General features: G+C 34.8%; 1 non-coding gene across 1 annotated transcript; it reads right to left on the bottom strand.

Annotated features, from left to right (window-relative positions):
* Window positions 1-24259: 24259 nt before the first annotated feature.
* LOC141604380 (small nucleolar RNA R71) lies at window positions 24260-24366 on the bottom strand. The gene has a single exon (XR_012526081.1). It is a non-coding gene; the product is annotated as a small nucleolar RNA R71 (small nucleolar RNA).
* Window positions 24367-24576: the final 210 nt, after the last annotated feature.

Here is a 24576-nt window from a genome sequence, read left to right on the forward strand (position 1 = left end):
CGGTTTGGGGAGGTTTGATCATAGGTGAGAACATGCATCATTTAGTGTAGTTTAGATTGCATTCATTTGTTATATATATGTCATATAGAGTTGCATTTACTTAGAACATGCATTCATTCATATCATATCATTGCATTCGTACTTCATTTCCATAAAATCAAAAATCCAAAAACATGTACTTCTTTTTCATTCATACTCCTACATGTACATTGAGGACAATGTCCAAAATAAAGTGGGCGATGGGAATTTATTTTCCAAAATACATAAAAAATTGAAAATTTTCGAAAAAACTCAAAAATATGTTCTTTAATTTCATAAAAACAAAACCCATAAAAATTTGAAAATTTAAAAATTCCAAAAACATGTTCTTTCCTTTGTAGTGTAGAATTGTACATATTGTATATATTTGTTTGTTTGTTTGTTTATCACTCTTATCACATTGGGTCGACTACGCCACATTTGAGGCATGAGGGATATGAAGACCGCATGGTATGATCTTTCCAAATCTCATGTCTCCTTTTTATATGTTAATGACAATGTGGCTATGTTTTGATTGATGAGGTATAAACCAATGTGTTGCTAAGAGTTTGCATTTAGTTTATGTGGCATAATAGTTGATAGAAGCTTGCATATGAATTAGGTTGTATATATATGATAGTTGCATCATGGCATGTACTTGCATTTTAAAAAAATTTGTGAAAATGTCTATTTGGGAAGCTTGACAAGTGTATATAAGGCCCTTGTAGATAATTTGTCTCCTTGAGACTTTGTTTATTAGAATACCCTCAAGACACCCTAGGATGTGTCATACTAGTATCTTTTGACCCATGGACTAAGGCATAGTCAAGAGTACCTTGTGGTGTGATAACTCCTTGGCTACCGTTTATTACTAGGTGACCTATGAAGCGATGCAACCATTCTTTCACTTCTAGCATCATATTTTGTCAACAAAAAGGGAATGGGCACAAAATAATCAAATTAAGTACATGTACCAAAATATAAGTGTAATATGTGATATTTTGAAAAATATCAACTATAATAGGTAGTATTTTGCAATTTTTCCTTTAAATAATTTCATTTTAAATGATATGATCTAATATATTAAATTTTAAGGTGGGAGGACAAGCCGATTTGCGATTATTTGACCAAGTCATTCACTCATACGTACATGGAGTGTGATATTCATTAATCTCTTATTAGATATTTCTAATAACTATATAAATTTAGTTTAGTCATTAACTAACTAGATCTTATGCATGCATAACAAAATAACATAAAGTAAGAATAAATCGATCAACTTACATAAAGGGCCGAATGGTTATACTAATTGGACACCTTCCAAATTAGTCTTCTTAAGAAAATCCTAGTGCTCCAAGGACGAACTTAGATTCAATATTAGAATCTACTCCTCAAGGAATTGTACCGAAGTAATCACCCTTAATTCATAAGCTAATTTATGTACTAGAAATTAGAATATGAGTCCTTAAAATAATTACTAATATTATTTTTATTTTTGAGAAGAAAACCCGAGGGCTTACTTTAATAACGATAAATCAAATAATACAGCTTCGTTCGCAGACGGAGGCAGAGCATCCGACCATTCCGTCCTACCAGCAATTCTAGGAAAAATATGAGCTAAGGCGTGAACAACTAGAGAGTATTATTTTTCAACCTTATATTTTCCTAAGAATGAATAATGGCGAATAAGAAGAGAAAAACTCTCCTTATTCACTTATGGGGTCGGGTGGTCTTGGGTAGAATGCCTAATCCTTGCACAAAGTTGTTTTTCTCAAGTCGCATAGTGTAGGGCTAGGTTTAGGTCTATAAAGGACATAATCATTATGCCTAATTCTCAATTAGAGCACCAATTAAATTCTAAACCTACCCTATCCCTCCACTTACACGGCACCCTTAGATAAAATGGGTCCATTTTAAGATTGTTAATTGTCAATTTGTAAAGTGTGACATATTGGATATGTTACTAGACATATCTTTAAATAATGCATTTTTAACTTATTAAAAATCATTATATAAATAAAATAAATCACATACAAAAGTTAACTAGTAATTCACAAATATAAGTACTTAAAATGGGTCATTAAATTATAAATCGCAACAACTTGTATTTAAAATAAACCATTCATTCTTATTATAATTTTTTCATAAACAATATATAATAAAACAATTTAATTACTCAGTACGAATCTTATTTAATCAAATTTTAAGTAATTAATTAACTTGTATCATCATACAATTAATTAATTAATCAATTAAGAGTGTTGCCCTAGACGTATGACCTTAAGGGATCAACTGATCACCAACGTCATACGACAGTAATGTCAAACTCTAGTCAGCCAATCATTACCGATTAATTTGGATCAGTTGACAATAAAATATTACATTCCCTCGGCATTCTTAATTTAGATTTAAAAATGTGATCGCATTATTGTTGACGACACATACTCCAACAATCACCAATTCTCTTGTCCTATTACTATCTCCCACTCAATGCAAGGTGTCTTGCAGGTCGTACTTGCATTTGATCATATCATGAGTGGTTTCCTCGATCTGGAGAATAACTGTCTGACCGGAATTATCTACCGTAGATACCTTCCGAGCGTGGCCACACATTTCCAGTTCATTTCTCCTCGAGTGGCCTTGTGATATAAGATAACCCTGACGGGGATGGACAATTCCTATTGCACTCTTCCCTTTGAATAGCCACAGCTCATTATGACCCAAAACATGCCCATTAGACCCCAATTACGAAGATCGTAGAACATAAATCAAAGTCACTCTGATATTGTGCCATCTTAGGCGAACGGTCTTTAGTAAAAGAATCGACTCATAAGAATACTATAGTAGCTCTTGCCACGACCAGGCTATAAAATATTCAGAACTCTATAAGTGGTCATTAGCTTGATAGAGTGTCCCATACAGTCTGCCTATATGATCGACTAGTCATCTCTTATGACTCTATGGCACTTTAACATGCCATAAGTCGCATCACATTCTAGTTACTTCGAGATGTCACCTCATATATGTAACTAGGGGCGAATACTATGTTAATCCAATTCACTTTAATGGGATTCAATATTGTCTCAACAACCCATTTGGATGTAACAAAGTAATAGAAGAGTTCTTAATAAAACTCAAACGATGAATGCATTATCACATATGTAAAATTGATACAATATCAATTACTACATAATCTATAACCCATTCTTAATATTGTATATAACTATACATCTCAGCTCAATTGAAATGCCATGACTTATCATGCTTAGCCTATGAAAAGGTCTTGGTTAGCAAGTTTTACTATATACTATTTCCCATTTTTTATAGAGTTAATTAATGACAATACTACAAACTATGGGGGTCCTTCTCAAATTACTATGTACTATAATTTAACCACGATTATTACCAACTAATGCATCAATTATCTTGTAATGGAACAGGTGGAAGGGTGACCTGTTCCACTGGTTTTCTTTTCTTAAAACAACTGTTAACCTTCTTTTTACCCCTAACTTAATTCATTCTCCCTCTCTCATCTTTTTACCTTCTTTTTCATCTCTTACCTTTCCCTCTTCCTTCACTGTAAAACGCCATTGTGCTAAGGCCTATAATGAGGCTGACTTCACTGATGCCTTGGAAGCCCTCAAGGAAGCTGATCCAAAAGCTTATGAAGCTTTCCTTGCCTGTAACCCAACCCTCTTCTGTAGAGCATTCATTTCAAATCACACCCAAAATGATGTCATTGTAAGTAACATGACTGAGACATTTAATGCCTACATAATCAATGCAAGATCCAAACACCTCATTTACATGCTCGAAGACATTAGGACTTCCATTATAAAAAGGTTGGTTGAGAAAAAAATGGAGATGGAGGGGAGTACACATGTTGTTTGTCCAAGGGTTCAAGAGAGGCTTGAAATAGAGAAGGATAAGGCTTCTACATGTAAAGTCTTACCATCTAAGCCTACTCTATTTCAAGTGCAGGATGGGATTGATGGCCTAACTATGGACTTGGAAACCAGAACTTGTACATGTAAGAAATGGGACTTGACAGGTATCCCTTGTAGCTATGCTGTTTATGCTATATTCAGTATACATGGCCATGCAGAAGACTATGTGTCTGACTATTATAAGAGAGAGGCTTACCTGATGGCCTACGATCTTAGGATAACTCCTGTACCTGGTCAGAGACATTGGCCAAAGAGGGACTTGCCTCTGAATCCCCCACCCATTAAGGTAGGGCCTGGTAGGCCTAGGAAGAATAAGAGGAGGGATCCACATGAGGATCCAAAAAAGAAAGGAAAGCTAACAAAGCATGGCATTGAAATGAGCTGCTCTGTTTGCAAATCCAAAGCTCATAACAAAAGGAAGTGTCCTGATAAGGATAGTCACAACCACCACCAGAAAAAAGACCAATGGGCAGGCCTAGAAAACATCCAAGGGTTGAGGCCACTTCACAGTCAGCTGCTCAATCTCAAATTCACCATGAAGCCACAGCACAACCAACAAGACTTGGTAGGAGTGGAAGGGTTATATTAAGTGGCAGAGGTGGTGGAAGGGGTGGTGGAAGGGGGTCTTCAAGAGGTGGTAGAAGAGGTGGTGGAAGGGGTGGTGGAAGATCTAGGGTAAGTTGTTCCCATTTGTTTTAGTTCAGTAAATGATCAGTTCATTAACAAAGTGATTTCATTTTTCCGATTTCATTTTTTTTTGTAGGCACCTCAAGGATTTGGAGTTCTATTTGATGAACAAGGAAATGCATTTACAAATGTAAGTTTATCATTTTGACATCAATTTCAGTGAGTTCAACCAGATTTTTTGTTATTTGATCACTTCAATTTGTTCAGAACAGCAGTGCAGTAACAGATACTTTGTAAATGCAGGTTGTGGGTAGCACTAGTGGACCAACAAGCATCTGGGTTAATGGACAAGAAGGCCCAAGTACTCAAGAAACAGTAAACCAGATTGTTTGAAGATGTGTTGGAGAAGTTCATGTAACTGAGAAGTGGGCGAAGTCAGTCTAGTATTATGTAGTACTTAGCTAGCAAACTGATGAACTCAAGAAGTTCAGTAACATGTACTGTACTTTGATGTTGCAGCTAGTTTTTGTTTGAATTGTTAAGTATTAGCAAACTTATGTAAGACTTGTTAAGACAATTTGGTTGCAATGAAAACCATAATTTATTAGACAATCCTTCATCCAATTACATCTTCATCGGTTTTACATTGCACAATGCTTACATCTTAACCATCCAACTGAAAGAAAAAATTATCCAAGAACAAATTAATGCATACATAAGCATTTTTCCCCTTTTGAATGTCTACTTAACTCATCCTTCAAATACTTAATCTCCATCCTTAATCTCTCCTTCTTCAACTGTAATTTCTTCAACTTCTCATCATAATCATTCAACTGCCACGCATTGGAACTTCCGCTCTGCAAGTCTTCCTCCAACAAGAAAAAACCGCATCCATTCTACACAATTAAAAAGAAGAAAAGCAACATTAAAAAAACCAATATTTTTAATCGAACCCAGATTTTCGATAATCAATTCCGGATTTTTAATAAAACCCAGATTCTTAATAAAACCCAGATAAAACCCAGATTTTTAATTAAAAACAACGAAACCAACACAAAAATTGTACTTACAGGCCAAAAACGACATCCGTAGAACTTCTTTCCAACTTGTCGTCCTTTACCAATCGTCTTCAAAACCGCTTCATAATTGTGTTTGCAAAGTACGACATTTGAGGACTTTGAACCAGATGCAATGGAAGAAGATGGTGACATCTTTATTAATGGAATAAATTTGAAGCAGGGATTTAGATGATTGAATGATAAATTTGACAGATTAGTGGAAGAGATTTAGTGGAAGAAATGAAGGTGATTTAATGGTGAAAGAGCCGTTGTGAAGGGGAAGACAAGAACTCTTTATAAAGAAAAAAGTGGGGTCCTCTTATCATGTTTACCTGCTCCAACAGGTAAACATAAGACCAATTTTGTTCTAGGAAAGGGAGTGTATTAGTTGGTAATAATCGTGGTTAAATTATAGTACATAGTAATTTGAGAAGGACCCCCATAGTTCGTAGTATTGTCATTAATTAACCCTTTTTTATAATCTATATTATGACAACCTTTTGAGTACATGTCCCGATCCAATCTAGAGATAGGTTCCTTAGCCTTAGAAAAGCTCCCACTGTCCTCACAGTGAATGGGATAGGAACTTCAGTTATTAGAACGAACTACCATAGTTCCTCCAATTCACAAAACCGAATCCTAATATTGTCCTTTCCTTCTAGCATATCTCATTATTGCAAGTGTACTCAATTTCCGTTGTATATATCTCATTGTTCAACTGCCTAGGATGTTTCTAGCAGATATCCTCCTTAAAAATATAGCCAAGATGGTTCTCAAATCATCCTTCTGTGTTTAGAACATGGTTTTTATGTAACTCCTTGCACATAAGTTCTTCTCAATTCTAAATGCTTAGCTTCATTTCTTTAGCGCTCCAATAATACTAACCAATGAACTATATGGCTATATAGAGACTTCTTTCAAGGATTCGATTTGTAACATCTCGTTATACTCCAAGTATACGAGGTTTAATAATGGTAATACATCTTAGCGTAATGAATTAATCCCGCAGCGGAAGCAAGTGGATTAAATTTCTTCATGTTCAACACCTTGAATTTGTCTAGATTCTTATCAATATAAGAATATTCATTTATCGCTAATATCCTCTTAGATCTATCTTTATAGGTCTGGATACCTTAGAGATGTATTATTCTTCTCCTAAGTCTTTCATCATTCACAATGGTCAATATGTCCCTTACATTTAAGACTAATGACACCACATTACTCCCATTAAACTCCATGTATAAACAGAACTAATCGACAACTCGAGAAAGATTTATCACATGATTAAAACATACAATTCAACTCCTTAACTTCTACTAGATAAAGCATCAAAATAAGTTACAGGTTTGTTATTTTCTAAAATAACATGACACCTTTCTACTTAGATTTCGAAGAATTATTTACTGGTTTTGACCAGGAAGGAACATCTTCCTACGTCTTATTCTCAGTTTGTGGCTCTGAATATTTTCTCCCACTCTGTCATTAAAAAATATTCCTCTTTTTCAAAAGACAGCATCACGAGCCACAAACATGTTGTTCTCGTGATAGTTGGGTTACAAAGCCATATGCTTTCTTCCGAAATAAGCTACAACTTAGGTACCATGCCTAATCATATCATATATGAATTGTACTTGATTGCTTTAACTATGTTTTATTTTAGTGGAATAAATAAATACTAGACAAATTGTGATAGAAATCACTTTCAACTTTATAGTAATGATTCAATCATATCGTAATGAAAGTGAACTTGTGATACCATATCACTCTCTTTTGGTGCTGATAAAAGTCATCACTTTATTGTTCCCTCATTTTAACAAAGTACTAATACTTTGGTTTTTATACTTCATAAGAAGAATTCATTGAACTTATTCAAAGAATTTCTCTTCTTACCTCATTAAGCGGATATCAAGTATCTACCTAGTTTATCGGTAAAAGAGAAGAAGTAATAATGACCTTCTGAGATTGAAAATATATTCGTCCATACATTGAAGTGTATTTAGGTGAATAACTTATTCTATTCTCTATACGTTTCAAGAAAAGTCACGAACCATCTTGCTTTGAATACAAGATTCGCACATTTCATGAGATTCACAATCAAATGGTGTAGGATACTAGTCAAAACAAGTTTTAGTGCGATTTTCAATCGAGAAATGAGAAATAATTTGGGGTCACCAACTCGAGTCTTGTATATATATGACATTTTATTTCTAGTTTGAATATAATTACCTTGATTAGTATGGTTTCACCATAAACTTAATCGTGGTATGTTAGGGCACAACGCTTGTTTTAATTGCATAATTGAGAAACCCTTTGCGTTTTATACAAAAACTTGAATTATACTCTTATTTAGACATATTGTACATCATAACGATTATTGAGGTACATTTCTAAATACAAAACTAAAATGAATACAGTATAACATTTATATGTCCATGGATGAAATGGCAACTACCCTAGTTCCATTCATGTAAATTTCTGAATTTATTTTTGCTAGTCGTCGTCTGATAATTCAATGTTAGGATTCTAAGGATTTAAAAAATCCTCGGATTGTCTTATGAACACATCCTACTCTAAATACCCATTTAGAAAGGTGGTTTTTAACATCCTTTTGCCATATTTCATAATCATGAAATTTGGTATTTTCTAACATTGTTCACAAATTTGTATCAAATACTCATGACATGATAATTCGCAAGAAGGCTATGTCAATGTCATACATATTCAAGAAGGAATATGTTGGTGTCACACGCCAACTTCCTTGATCTTTATTTATTAGGGATTTCTCTCTATTTTAGTGTCTAATACCTTCTCTTTCGAGCCTAGTTCTATCTTTAACGATTAAGATATGTACTTACTTCTTTTTGCTCCCACTGAATTCAGAATTTCTACTTGATAAAGACTTATCTTCATATAAATTCCTAGTTAATCCTTCACAAGGATGAACTTTATAGTGGTAATTGGTCAATCAAAATTTCTAACAAATTAATTTACCAATTTTACATTGTCATGTGCTTAACTACTTAAGTGCTTTGATGACAAGTGTTTAGTTTGAGCAATAAGACTTTTGAACCGTGGATGCATAGAAGACATTATCAAAACATATTTTGACTAATCATTACTTCTATTCACTTTTCTTCATAAGAAATCATAGGTATATAAGGAATTTAAGATGATAATCTTTTGCATAAGACGATTCCTATCGAGTTCTATGGAATAGAACGATTCCTATAGATCTAGTCCACAACCTATGAAACGGTTTATTTTAGAAAGAGATTCTATTTGTCGTAAGTAATAGTGGTTTAGCAGACACTCATGTTACAAACGAATTGATATCATATATGAGTAGGAGCGATAATAAAAAAACAACATAAAACAACGAAATAGTGGGAAAATCAAACATTCATCGTTATATTTAAAACATTTAAGCATGTTTTAGCATCTATATAGTGACCTCTACCCAACTATTATAAATGATCCCGAGATCCAAATTCATATTAACTCGGGCATGGTGAGCCGATACATCCCTAATCAATATAACTCGGTGGATTAACTCTTTAATCAATTCTACTTCTAGAACTCTCGGTCGATAAAATTATTTTAATATTTATCTTAAGCCCGGAACACATGCGGCTACGGTCGCGAATACTTCTGTTGAGCTCAATCCAAATTTCGATGTAGTAACAATTTACCACCCACTTACCTAACGTAAAAAGTTTAGCACCCCGGTGAGCCGAGCCTACTTCCTTATGAAATTGGGATTCATTGTTCTACTATTTGGTAAGGCTAATTCTCAATTATTATTTAGTGAGAGGTCTTGTCAAATTTTTATCTGTCACGTTTTTAAGTGAACTAAAGCGGTGAACTACGATAATTATAATTGACACGGTCGATGACTCGATAAAATAGTGATATGCATGTGTAGTTATCGCGATTTGGCTATGCATGCAAACATATAAACAAATGCAAAGCAAAAAGATAAAATCCTAGTATGGCCTTTCTAAAATAGTAAATCTAATAAACTATTTACAAATTCGGAAACCAACTCCTTTGGTCCCTTGAACTTTATTTGGCACACACTACAAGGCAACACCGTCTTTGTCGGAACGCCTTTCCGAATGGCACCGTCCTCAAGGAACTCCGGGATAAATAAACTACATAGCTTTTCTACATTATACATTATAAAAAGAAAAACAAAAATAAAAATAAACGTGATACGAGATCACATTAATTAAAACTAAATCGATATCCCCATTCATTTCGGGAAATATTAATTAAAAAAAAAACTAAGGCCATACTAAGTACAAATTACATAATTCAAAATTATATAAAATTAAAACATGACAATCATAAAATGCAGCATTAATATATGTATGAAATATGTCATGTGATGTGCCAAATCGCTCTATTTAAGCTAATATCGTATATTCGGTCCGATTTTATGGATAATTGTGACAATTAACTTATTAAAATCACACAATATTACATAAATCAAATCTATGTCCAAGTTAATTACCCCAACCTTCTTAGGACTCAAAAATTTAGTTTTCACTAAATATTTAACAATAATTCAACTTGATATTTTATTATTGCTCTTTAAACACTTTTATTCATAATAATAAAGAAATAATTCCCAATAAGTCATAAAAATTCGAAAATTTCAAAATCATAATTTTGTATATTCTGGAAAATTCCCAACATTCCAAAGTTTTAATAAAATTTGTACATAGAATATATTTAATTTATTTCACAAATAAATCGCATAATACGCAACTTTAACCTTTTAATTCCAAATTAAACATTAAATAATGTAAAAAATCAAAATTAAAATTTTGAATATTCTATATAAATTTCTAGAACCTGGAAGTGAAAACTTTTTAAGCCCAAAAATCGAATTTACAATTTATGACTATTTAAAGTTCCTATTTATCAATCTTACAATATAAAATCAATAAACATCCAAATCAACCAAAATTTGACATGAAAATTTAGATCTGATGTTCTTATCACATACACAACATTGGGAAAAATGTTCATGCCATAAAATTTTTTTTAGCTATTTTTGCTAAAATAGTCACTATTTATGTGATTTTTAAATCTAAAAATCATAAATCATGCAAAATAAAACCATTTTACCTTAAAATTTACATACAGTGTGTAAATATTGCATGTAACAACATACTAAAATTTCATGGACAGAGACGAAGTCTAACTAATTTTAACAAAAATACCTCCAATTAATTCATTTTATCATGTAAAAATCATAAAACATGCAATATAAAACACTTTTATACGAAATTTTACATACAATGTGTAAAATATGCATGTGAGGTCGTGTTAAAATTTCAAGTTCAGAATCATAGTCTAACATGTTTTAGTATTTAAAAGTCATTTTACCAAATAAAATGAAATAAAAATACTGAAAATAAATTAAAGAGCAATATTTATACCATAAATCATCAAAATGACCTAAAATCAATTTAGGACTAGAATGTTATTCATGCAAAAAAATTCGTGGCCTATATCATCATATATCACAAATTTTTTGTTTTATATGTTAACATTTTAACTCGGAAAAATAATAACCGATTATGCACGCAACAACCATTGCTCTGATACCAATTGTAAGATTCATTAATATCTTATTAGATATTTCTAATAACTATGTAAATTTAGTTTAGTCATAAACTAACTAGATCTTATGCATGCATAACAAAATAACATAAAATAAGAAGAAATCGATCAACTTACATAATGGGCCGAATGGTTATACTAATTGGACACCTTCCAAATTAGTCTTCTTAAGAAAATATTAGTGCTCCAAGGATGAACTTAGATTCAATATTAGAATCTACTCCTCAAAGAATTGTACCAAAGTAATCACCCTTAATTCATAAGCTAATTTATGTACTAGAAATTGGAATATTAGTCGTTAAAATATTTACTAATATTATTAAATTACTACTTCTAGTAATGAGAGAATAATATTAGTGATTTGTGAGATTATTTTCTAGTGTGTTCTCAACCAGCAACTAGAGAGAATATTATTTTTCAATCTTATATTTGTCTAAGAATGAATAATGGAGAATAAGAAAAGAAAAACTCTCCTTATTCACTTAGGGAGCCGGGTGGTCTTGGGTAGAATGCCAAATCCTTGCACAAAGTTGTTCTTTTCAAGTAACATAGTGTAGGGCTAGGTTTAGGACTATAAAGGACATAATCATTATTCTTAATTCTCAATTAGAGCACCAATTAAATCCTAAACCTACCCTATCCCTCGAACTTACACGGCACCCTTAGATAAAATGGGTCCATTTTAAGATTGTTAATTGTCAATTTGTATAGTGTGACATATTGGACATGTTACTAGATCTATCTTTAAATAATGCATTTTTAACTTATTAAAAATTATTATATTAAAAAAATAAATCACATACAAAAATTGACTAGTAATTCACAATTATAAGTACTTAAAATGGGTCACTAAATTATAAATCACAACAACTTGTATTTATAATAAACCATTCATTCTTATTGTAATTGTTTCATAAACAATAATAAAACCTAAGTAATAAAACAATTTAATTACTCAGTACGAATCTTATTTAATCAAATTACAATAAGATACGTATTCTCACTCACAAAATCATTCGTTCAATTTTAAGGAATTAATTAACTTGTATCATCATACAATTAATTAATTAATCAATTAAGAGTGTTACCCTAGAGGTATGACCTTAAGGGATCAACTGATTACCACCGTCATACGACAGTAATGTCAAACTCTAGTCAGCCAATCATTACCTATTAATGTGGATCAGTTGACAATAAAATATTACATTCCCTCAGCATTCTTAATATGAGATTTAAACATGTGATCGCATTATTGTTGAGGACACATACTCCAACATGGAGTACGTCACCAATTGGTCTGAGGCGACTCATGAGCAGCGAGAGAGGATGTGGCAATATTTTCAGGTTTCGTTAATATGTATTTTGCTGAAAAATAATTATTTGATTTAATAATAAGTTCATTCTTTAATAATATTTTTATTCTTTAATAATAATTTCTATTTATCTTCTACTTACTATTCATTTTTTGTAATTTCAGGATAGTGTTCGGGCCGACAAAAAAGGATATCCCCTTAGGGCTGAGTGGGAGAGCTGGGTCAAGAGGCAGATTACCTAGTGTATCGGCAATGCCGTCATCGCAAAGAATAAGCCGGATTGGCTTTGTGTCACACATTGGGAGAGATTGAAGAAAAGGCCAGTAGAGAATACCGAATTTGCTAAAACTTCGGAAACAATTAAGGTAAATAGAAGGTCGGGATCGAAAAATGGGAAAGCATTAGCAACCTACACTCTCGGAAGGAAGAATGCAGTTTTGACTTTTAAGGAATTGGTAAGTGCACTTGAGTTCCCAAATTTATAAAATTTCTTATTTCATTTCATAATTTATTCTTAGTGTATTTCATAACTTAGTTTTCTCATAACAAAGAATTAACGATTGGAGATCTTTAATACTATTTTTTTATATACTTTTTTCAGGGTCCTGAAGCCACACCGTACCAGCTCATGGAGAAGGCCAAGAAAGATAATCATGGCAACTGGATTAACCCTCGAGAAGAACAGGCCGACGTAAGTTTCTTTAATCGATTTAATTGCAAAAATGATTTGTACGGCCACTTGTCATGTCAATAGAGGTAAATTAGCCTTCTTATGTTATTTTATAAATTAGTAAGGTATTATTCAATTTAAATTCTAACTAACACTTTTTCGTTACTTATTACTTTTTCAGGTTGGGTACCACCGACTAATGAACCAGCTAATGCCCCGGGGAGTGCGACCAGATCCGTACGAGTCGTACTATAATGCCGCTGGAGGCTTTGATGAGAAGTTGCGCGTGTGGGGTACTGTGTCAGCGGCACCGGAGTTGTACGATCCTCCCGCTTATAGGATTGGTCGTTATTCAGTTTCTTCTTACTCACCTAGTTTTCTTTCTCGAGTCACATTGGAAAATATTCAATTGCGAGAGAAAATATGTAGGATGGATATGGAAATGATGACCCAGAAGCACAAAGGAGATAGCATGGAGGCGTTATTGACTGAGAAGTTTGGATGGACTCCCCCTCCCCCCTACGTGCTCGGGTGGCCCGACTCTATTTGATAGAGACGACTTCACGGATGACGGTCATCCATTTGGTGATCAGCACGTCACCCCGATTAGGTAAATTGTTAGTTTCTTAAATTGAAATCAAATCTTAAAACTTGATAAATTAGATTTGATGAAGTTTATGTAAACCACTAACTTATATTAGATTTTATGTATAAAAGACAAACTTTATCTCTATGATTCGGTGTTGGTGTTGGTATGAATTTTATTGTTGATTGGTTCCCGCTTTGCGCTTGACTTTGAAATAGATTCCCGCTTTGCGGTTAACGGATTTATATGATATATTGCAGATTTTACTAAAACAATGCTACGTGCATTGTGGCGAGCAGCAAACCTGCTTGTTTTTTAAAAAATGATGCACTCGTATGTGATGGAATAGCTGTCCCAACTCCGTCGCAATTACAGCCATTTGTGACGGATAATCCGTCACATGCACAGTGATTTGTGACAGATAATCCGTCACAAAGGGGAGCAGTACCCAGCTTATGTGACGGATAATCCGTCACATGCACAGTAACGTTTGACGGATAATCCATCACAAATTACTGTGCATGTGACGGATAATCCGTCACATGCTCTAATTTTGTGATGGGAGACATGTGTCATGTGGAAGAGAGTATGCGACGGATTATCCATCCCTTAGACATTTGTGACGGAATTGCCGTCAGAAACCCGCTTTTTGTGACCATTTGCATTGACGCCTGTTTGTGACGGGCAACTCGTCACAAACTCGCTTTTTGTGACGGGAAAGGCTAAATAGTGATGGGAAAGTCCGTCACTATGCCGTGTTATCCTTGTAGTGACATTGGTTTGTACCGCATCAATAAAAATATAGCCACATTAACATTAACATATAAAAAGGAGGAAGGAGATTTGGAAATATCATACCATGTGGTCTTCTATTTGCTTAATGCCTCGAATGTGGCGTAGTCGACCCAATGTGATAAGACTGACAAACAAAAAAACAAATATATACAATATATACAATTCTACACTACAAAGGAAAGAACATGTTTTCGGATTTTTTAAATTTTTTAAATTTTTATCATTTTTTTGGAATAAGTGTAGATGTTAGAATTCTCTATCCGCACACTAGTATGGACATTATCCTCAATGGACAAGACGACAGGGAATTATGCAAATGCATGAACCTAAGTGAAATGCATGAATTTTACACTAAATGCATAGTACATGTGAGATATTTACATATGATAAGTATTTACATATGATGCAAACTAAACTATATGATGCATGCTTTCTATTGTTCAGAGAGCTAATTTAAATTAACTCGGGTTGCCTATGAATGATCTTCCCCAAACCGAAAAAAACACTATCTCTAGTGCAAAAAGAGGGAAGTTTATTCACAAGCATGCAAATGCAATGCATGAAAAGTAAGTTGTCATTTTGGAGTCTTTACGGTGGGAGCAAAAAAAGATAGTCACCTCAATGTTACCGAGGTGTGAGTCCTTTGGTGGTGCTAGGACTCAAAAACTCTCATCCATCAGAGTCCAAAATGACTCTCTCAATGCTCTAAACTAAATGTTATACAAGCTATACAAGTCATGTCAATAATGTAAACATGAGATAAAAACAAAGCAAAAGGAGGGGTAGGAGACTCACAATGGAATAGGTCGAAGTGCTAGCAAAAGCTATCAACCCCGCACTTGTGTCGTCCTCCTTCATGGTTTGTCAACCATTAACTTTCACTTATTTCATCACTATCATCATCTCCCTCCATGGACCCGGAGGCATCATCATCATCCTCTTCTTCTTATTCTCCACTTGAACTTTTCTCTTCATCATCATGGCTAGACCCACTACCTGCCCCATCCTCATCATCAACAACGTCCTCAATCTCCCTAGTTTTCCGGGCATCTCCTTCTTCATCTTAAGAAGCTTGAAGAAAGAACAATTTCCTATCCGCCCAATGCGACAAAGAACTCTTGGGATCAAGGAGTCCTTGCTTAGCAAGATGGTAAAGGGGTGGATATTGGGCATAATAAGCGTTCACCCGATCATTGTAGGCTTCTTTATGGATATGCTTCATAAATTGAGTCAAGTAATCATTGTCCGTCACAACACTAGGATCATTTGTTGTGAACTCTTGGTAGGCAAAGGGGTAAGGAGGTACTACTAAGATGGAGGTTTCTTCTTTTGGACATTGTTGTTCCTTGATAATGTTCTTGGCAATCTTTAAGACGGGGAGAAGGTAGTTGTAACGGCGAGTGTTGAGATGGCAAATTTTCCCAGGCAAGATAATCGAATTGGCATCCTTGATTATCCACTCATATCCTTGGGCGGAGTTGTCATGTTCTACCCAATGGAACTTGTGGATCAAAGTGTGCATGTCAAGGAGGTTACCACCTTTAACCGGTTTGTAGGTGTTGTCTTCATTGAATTATGGGTTAAAGTACTTTGCCAATCTTGTTATCAAGCCTCCATTCACAATGAAAGCCGCTTTTTCCTTTCCTTCCTTTAAGTCTAACTATCTCTCAATCAACAATTGAAGGATATTATATTCATTCTTTTATTTCGCTTGGGCATTCATCTTGGAATCCAAGTAGGTGAGGTCGAGTTCGGTCATATGGGTAGCTTCTTTCTTAGCAATCAAGGTATTGGAAACGAATCTATGCCAATACCGTATACCTAGATGATGGATATACAAGGCATTACATTCTCTAAATGTAGTTAACTTCCTTCCGGAAATCGCCTTTCAAAGGGGCTTAGCATCAAATTTGTGGGGTTTCTTGTGGAAATCCCAAAGTTCATTAACTCCAAAAACCTTTCCGAACTCATCCTTAATCATCCTCCTACTCTTGTTCTCAACCCGGAATTCGACATATTTTTGAGTCTCTACCTTATACTCCATCCAAGAGCTTATGAACTCCAATGTGAGGGAAGGGTAAGTTAATTCATTCATTTCGAACAAGGTAGACAATCCCATGGACTCGAAAAATGCTCTTGTTTGGTCTAGCACCCCCAATTTCACTAAAGTGTCTTGGCATACAAACTTAGTGGAGATAATTTTCTTCTTAGCAAGGGATTCAAAAGCGTTTCTATGCTCATTAGAAATAAAAGTTACCTCCGGATAATCTTTTAGTTGCTCAATCTCCGGTAAAGTGGTAGTAACTTCTTCAACAACCTCTACGACTTCCCTTACTTGTACACTTGGTTGCTCAACTACCACTAAAGCTTTAGATGCTAGAACCTTTTGTCTTTTGGAGAGTGTTTGGGGAATGGGTGCTTTCGTGTCGCCCTTTGTCCTTGCCATTGTTAGTTTCTCCTTCAAATTTGTGTCAACAAACCTTGAGTATGCTTGAATGCTCCCTTCTTCTTCCAATTTTAATCAAATTTGCAATCAATTTAGGGGTTTTCGGATTTCACCCTAGCCCTAGAAATTTTGATTTTGATTGAATTTGTTGTTTGAAGGTCTTTTTGTTGACAAAGGAGTGATTTGTTTTGATTTTGAGCAAATTTGCAATTGATTTGGATGAATTTGGTTGAGAAATTTATGTTTTTGGATGATGGGGTTGATGGTTGTAGTGAGGGAATGTGTTGTGTTTGTGTATGAAGAAGAATAGAAATGAAGAATGAAGTAGAGAATCCTGTGTTTATGCTCTAAAGGTAGGGACGCTCGACCTCTATAGGGTTCGGGCGGTTTTTGAATCAGGATTTTTGCTTAAGCTCTGGGGACGCCCGTCCTAAGCTCCACTCAAGCGGATTGATCGATGGGACGCCCGTCCTGAAGCCAACTCGGGCGGATTCCACTGCAGCTCAATTTCTTTCTTTTCTTCCTTGTTTCAGCCCGCACGAGCTCAGGTTTGCCCATGGGGATCCCTTTCCCGCAATCTTTGCTTCTTCATTTCTTATTCCTTTGTCATGAGGTTGCACTACAAAGGTTTGGTTAGCCTAGGCAATTGGTTCCCCACACTTTATCATCAAACACTACACATTCAAAACACATTACAATCCCTCCCTCACATGCTCTCATGTTACAAAAATTATACAACAAGGCATATAAAATGCATTGTAAAAATTGAATAATGTACAATTTAAATGAAATGCAAGTTAAGGGGTTAGAATATTTACAAATGGTGGTTTAGGGAGGACTCCACCAAACTCTCCTTTTCTTGAGAGGTGTCAAGGGGATAAAGCAAGGGCGTTGTTGATGTTGCTCAGCGCCTTGAAGAAGTAGTCAAAGGCTTGTTCATTGTCATGATAGAGATCTTGCATAGATCTTGGCACATTGTTGTCTTCATTCATATAGTAGCCCGAGTCAAAGAGGTGACAAGGATCTACAAAGCCTTGGTCTAGAGTCCTAGCATTCCGAATGTAAGGGTTAACAAATCCTTCAAATTCGTCATCCCATAGAACACAGACTTCCCTTGCTTATTTCCCTATGTTAGGAGGACCATGAGTTGGCAAGAGCAACTCTTCTTCCTTGTTGTCATGGCCAATGAGGCCTCCATTGATACTTGTCATGGGTGAGCTTTTCAAGCTCTCATTCTTGTTGTGAAAAATGCCTTGCTCTCCGAATAAAGCCACTTTAACCTTATCCACTTCTTTCTTCAATTGGGCGGTCTGTCTTTGCCCTTCTCTTTAAGATTTCCATCTTTCACTTGTTCTTTGAATGGGGGTTCTACTTTCTTCTTGTCACCTTCCCGTTTAAAGTGATCAACCATAAAGCATGGCTCAAGCAAGTTGGGAGCTCTCATAGTCTTATCAAGATTAAAGGTGATTGTTTCATCACCAACTTCAAGTGTTAGTATCCCGTGCTTTACATCAATCACCGCTCCAGCGGTGTGTAGGAATGGTCTTCCTAGAATGATTGAAATGTTAAAATCTTCCTCCATATCAACGATAACAAAGTCCACCGGTATGAAAAACATTCCAATTCTCACGGGCAATGTTGTCAGGATCAGGATTCTACTTTGGATCGATGGGGAGGGTAGGATCGAATCGGTAGAATCGGATCATAGAATCGCAAGATTCTACAAACTCACTAAATATAATTTTTTATTCGGTAAAAATATATAATTGAAAATCAAAACACTTATTTATTAATATTTATTCATAAAATATTGGTAACTAATGATTTTAATATCATTGTATGAACAACTTACATGAAATTTGTGTTTTACAGTTTTATTATATAAAAATATATATATATTTTTTATTATGGAATCGGATCGAGGATCGTATAATCGTAAGGTCGTATTATGATCACACCTCTATAAATTTTCAAATTAATAGGATTGTAAGATTCTACAACTATGATAGAATCGTAGGATCCAGGATCTGTCAGGCATTTTTGGATTGTAAAATCGTAGAATCGTTGGATCGAATCACGATTCTGACAACAATGCTCTGTTGGGGCTGGTGTACTTTACAGTTAGTGCAAGGACTTATAAATCTCTAAAAGGATCAAAGGGTATACTTTTGTATCATAATCAGTTGGTCCACGTTTATCAATAACGGTTGGCTTGCTAGATAAGTTTGACGTTATTGTCATACAGATGGCGGTGATCAACTGGTCCCTAAAAGTCACACCTATAGGATACGTTTGAGAGATGTGACGGTATGAAAATACAGTCATGTTGATGCCAAATTTGACTAACCAGTTAGTCCGAGTTATTTGACTGATAATTAGTCAAAATGTGATGTTGAGATATTTTATTTAATACGGATTAAATAATAACGGCTAAAGCGAATTAAGCAATTAATTCGTAAATTGAATATAAACGATTTATATTTGATTAATGTATATTGAATAAATTAATTATACAATATTATCTTTGTCGGACATGTATTAACATTTCAACTAATCCGTGTTATTAGTTAATGTTTTAATTACCGATAACCGATGACAATTTATAATTAAAAACCCGTCGTATACGTTTTGTCAATTCAAGTCGGATCACGAGTTTAATAAGGAGGAAGTGGAAAGCCCACCCCCTCCCTAATGAAACCCATGGACCGAATGGGTAGAACAAAAGGAGAGTTTCTTCTCCTTTCTAACCTAATTCATTTTGCAAAAATAATTAGGGTTTTGAGAGACATTTTTCCTCTCAAAATTCAGATCTCACATCTAAAGAAAACACACATCAAGTTCTCTCAATATTGCAAGGCAATTAGAGAACATATTTCTAGCACAAGGGCATATTCTCAGACGATCTTGGGTGCAACAATTAGGAGGGGATCTACTTTGATCTCTCATTGCCGAATTGCACTTGGACCGAAGGTTAATTCTGGTGCTTTATTGTTTTTCATTGTTTTTCGTTTATGACAATAAATCACGTATTAAATTTGCGTTATAGTCGTATAATTTAAGGGTTTTATACGGATATTACCCCTCAAGTGGTATCAGATTGAGGCCACGTAAATTTTTCTATGTGATTTTCATCAAACGATTTTGAAACGATATTTTTTTTGCTTGAAAATCGTGCGGCAACAGCCTGTTTCTTCTCGGCAGATTTTTTTTATTGTTGCGTTTTTTTTTCTGTCTTGAGAACCTTGTCAAGTTTACACGGTGTTGGTTGTTGTTTGTCTTGTTTTCGATTTGATCTTTGCATATTGTTTTTGTAATCGATATTCATTGCAATATGTTAAAGATTTATCAATTGTTTGCATAAAATTTCGTGCGGCACAAAATTTTTTGTCACGGCTGGTTTGTAATTTTTACACTGCTGATTTTTGTGCATCGAAAATCGTGCCTTGTGACGATTTTCTGTTTTGTTTTCAATTTGTTCTTTGCGTATTGTTGTTTTAAACGATAATTATAACAATATGTTAAGATCATGTCAATTGTAGTTTTGTTTTCATTCGAATTATGTTCAAATTGCAATTGAATTTTAACAAATCGTTTTTGTTTGGGATTGTTGTGGCTCACGGTTTTAGCTACTGTTTTTCCCCTTTTGGTCTCGGCATTTCTGCTGAAATTTTTTAAAAAAAAAAAAAAAAATTTTGCTGTTTTTGACACGGTTTAACCGTGAAAAGAAGAAAAAATTTTTTTTGGTTTTTGGCTATATCATATGCATAATACGGATTTTATGCATTCGCTTGATAATGAAACGGTTCACTCACGTACCATTGAATTATTTTAAAACGATTTAAAATAAAGAATTATCATGAATTAAAATTAAGTTGATGAAGCGGTTTTGTCACATAATTTTAATTGTTAAAAGGTGGTTTGGATTAAATTTAACATAATTACAGAATTATGTCACGAATAAATTTAAATTTTTGTTGATGCATTTTATTTATCGTTATTTTGAATGTTTTGAATGCTTACTTTACGTATTTATTTATTTATTTTACAATCGGTTGTAACTTAGTGTGGCCTTAGTAGAACAGTGTTACCGTAATGATGGAACACGGTCTTGGTTGTATTTTGAGATCTCGTATCTCCCTTTTTATTATTTTTGAATTACAGTTTTTATTTAGAATGTAAATAGGTTTATATTTTGTAAATTTTAATTGTAATTTTGAGAAGACTATAGATGGAGATCGGATGCTCACTCCCGCTGCATGGACAAAGATGGAACATCAAGACAAGCTTCTCGGGTCCAACTGTGGATTCCAAAGTTGTTTCATGTTCTTTTTATTAGGATAGGCCACACTAGGAATTTTTATTTACGTATTGCATTCATTTATTTATTTATTTTATCGTAACGATAGATTGCATCATATTCCGCCTAAAACCAAACCACCTAATAATTGCATGAAAACTGACTCATATAGAGGTCACGCGTTAGTTTTCTATGACATTCATATGTCACACGTTTTAAGCCATCATCTAAATTAATTCATTCACGCAGTTGCTAGTTATTCGTTCACTTAAAATGAATTTAAACTTAGTTGATGGGATCTTCCTCGTATAAACCGAAATTGAGAATGGTCTTTATAGGTCAAACTCCAATGAGTCCCTTCTTCGTCGGTAGGCATAATATGACCCCTTCTACGTCGGGTAAGTTGGAACTGATGTGACCATAATTAGCGCATATTTAGCCCCCGAATTAGCCTTGTTCCCATGCTTTTTAATGCCTATTTGGGTCATTTCTTGTCTTTAGTTCTTTGTTTTGCATATTCTTTGAGATTTTGATCCCTTGGTAGGAAAGGAGTAAGAATCTTGCATTTTCATGGCAAAACGAGGCTAAATTGATTGTATTCAATGACCAACCATCAAGAAGAGACAAGACTAGAAGGCCTTTGTACATATCATAGTAGAAGAACAATGTTGAGAAAGGATCCTTGCGTCCCCAAGGAAATCCCCCAGGAATTTATGAAGAAAAGGGAAGAAAAGAAGAAGAATTGAAGCTGACCAACAATCCGAACGGATTGCAGACAATCCGCCCGTCCAGCCTCAACAATCCGAGCGTCCCTCCTTGGAATCCGCTCGGATTCCCCCTCAACAATCCGAGCGTCCCTCTCCTGAATCCGCTCGGATTGCACAGCCCAAATCCGGCCGTCCCGACTCTAATCCGCACGGTTCCGCACAAAGACGGATTTCATTCTTCAAGCTACGAAAAGAGAAGCCCTTCTCTCAGAAAATACCGGGTCCTCCTTGCTCAACTTAAAAAGTGTAATTACTAGTTTAGCCCTTAGTTAACCCTAATGCATCCTCCCTAATTTTCACTATAAATACCCCATTAGTCTAATTAGAGGAGCATGTTCTTCTTATCAATATTTAGAGTAGTTAATATCAATCAAATCCCTCTTCAATATTGTAATCAAGTATTAATCAAGTTTTAATCCAAGTTTTAGTTCTTTAATCTCTCTCTTGTTCTTCCTTTATTTTGGGTAATTAGAAGATTATTGGGTTTATTGGGAGATTGACAACCTTCCATCAATCATCAAGTTCTTCTATTATTCTTTGCATTATTATTTTGGAATCATTAGTAGGTATAATCTCTTAATCCCTTTTTAATTATTGCTAATTACTTTCATTTATTCATCATGTTTCATATTGTTGGTATGATTGACAACCTTGCTAGCATGACCAACATGATAATGAGTGAGTAGTCTCTTAGCTAGGGTTTAGTGGGTGATTAGGGGAAACCATCATGGGGATGATTCATGCTTAAATCAATATGCTTTCATATCTTATTTGCTTGCTTGTTTTGGTCTTAATACATGCACATGTTATATTTGATGAAATGCTAAGCCTATGAATCCTTGCATTTACTATCATCTCCTATCTTTTCAATGAGACTTGTAAGACATAACCCAACTCGAGTCTTGTTAGACCATGCATGTGTTGAGTAGGAAAGATTAAGTCGACTTGTAGGTGTTGTACAATCTAATCGATTCGGCTCCGGGACCCAAACTTTCATAGGATTGTAAGATATAACCCAACTCAATCCATCACAACAATAATTGCTTGTTTATAATTTGAGAACATGTTTGTATGATCATATCCCATGATTCCCCTATGAACCCATGACACCCTAGTGCCTTTAATCAATTGTTTACACCCCTTATTTTATCTTGCTTGTTTATTTTCATTGTTATTCTAGTTTAGTAACCTTCTACATCAACCCAATTTGTGACACCCCTAGACACTACTAGTTACAATAGAATTCTCATTTCAATACCCGTCCCTTGGGATCCGACCTTTACTTGCCTCTTTACTAATTGTAGAGTTGTTTGTGAAGTATAAATTGTGTTTTGTATCGACCATTGACCAACGACCACATATACTTAATTGTGAACACCAAATGGCCTCGATCAAAAATGGCGCCGTTGCCGGGGACGGTGTTTAATTGATTTAAGATTTCTTTTATTGTTATTAGTTGTGTCTTTCTTCACCTTGGGGAAGTAGAACTCCTCAAGGTTTGTTCTAATTGTTTTTGAGTTGTTTGATATTTTGCATGTCTAGAAGGTTACAAGGTGATTTGTTACCTTTTGACCGTGAAATCGAAAGAACCTTGACGAATAATAGGAGACTTGTTAGGAGGAATTTGAGAGGTGTTGGTGAAGTTGTTCAACCCACTAGTGAGTTTGTCAATCCTTTCGCAATAGAAGGAGAAGAGAACCCATTATACAATATCCCACAAAATCCACCTACAATGCCTAAATTCTCGTCACACTCTATACCCACCGAGGAGAATCTACCAAATGGTACTCCTACACCACAACATCTAACCGGAAATTTTATTGCCAAGTCCGCCTTCATCCAATTAGTTGAGAGGAGCCAATTTGGGGGAATGCCAAGTGTAGACCCTCATTCTCATATGGAAACCTTTTGCGATTATTGTGATGCTATCTCTCAAACGGGCGTGACTCAAGACCAAATTAGATGGGTCTTATTTCCTTTTTCGTTAATCGGCACCGCAAAGCAATGGTTGAAGGGCCTTGATAAGGCCACCCTTGGAATAGATTCTTGGAAGAAGTTAGCTCTAGCTTTCTACAAAAAATTCTACCCACCGGAAAAGACTAACATGCTAAGAGCTCAAATTACGGGTTTTAAGCAAAGGGATGAAGAATCTTTGTATGAAGCTTGGGAGCGGTTCAAAGGTGTTTGTCGCTCATGTCCTCATCATGGACTTAGCGAATGGTTTTTGGTACAACAATTTTGGAATGGTTTATATGAAGATTCTAGGAACATTCTCAATATGGGATCAAATGGAATGTTCACCGAAGTTGATGACAATCAAACATGGAACAAGATTGAGGAAATGGCGGTCCATAATTTACAATATAGTAGACCTCGCAAGGCTACTAGAGGAGGAAAGTATGAAGTAGACTCCGTTACTCA

The sequence above is a fragment of the Silene latifolia genome, chromosome 9 (genome assembly GCF_048544455.1).
Source record: "Silene latifolia isolate original U9 population chromosome 9, ASM4854445v1, whole genome shotgun sequence".
NCBI classification, from domain to species: domain Eukaryota; kingdom Viridiplantae; phylum Streptophyta; class Magnoliopsida; order Caryophyllales; family Caryophyllaceae; genus Silene; species Silene latifolia.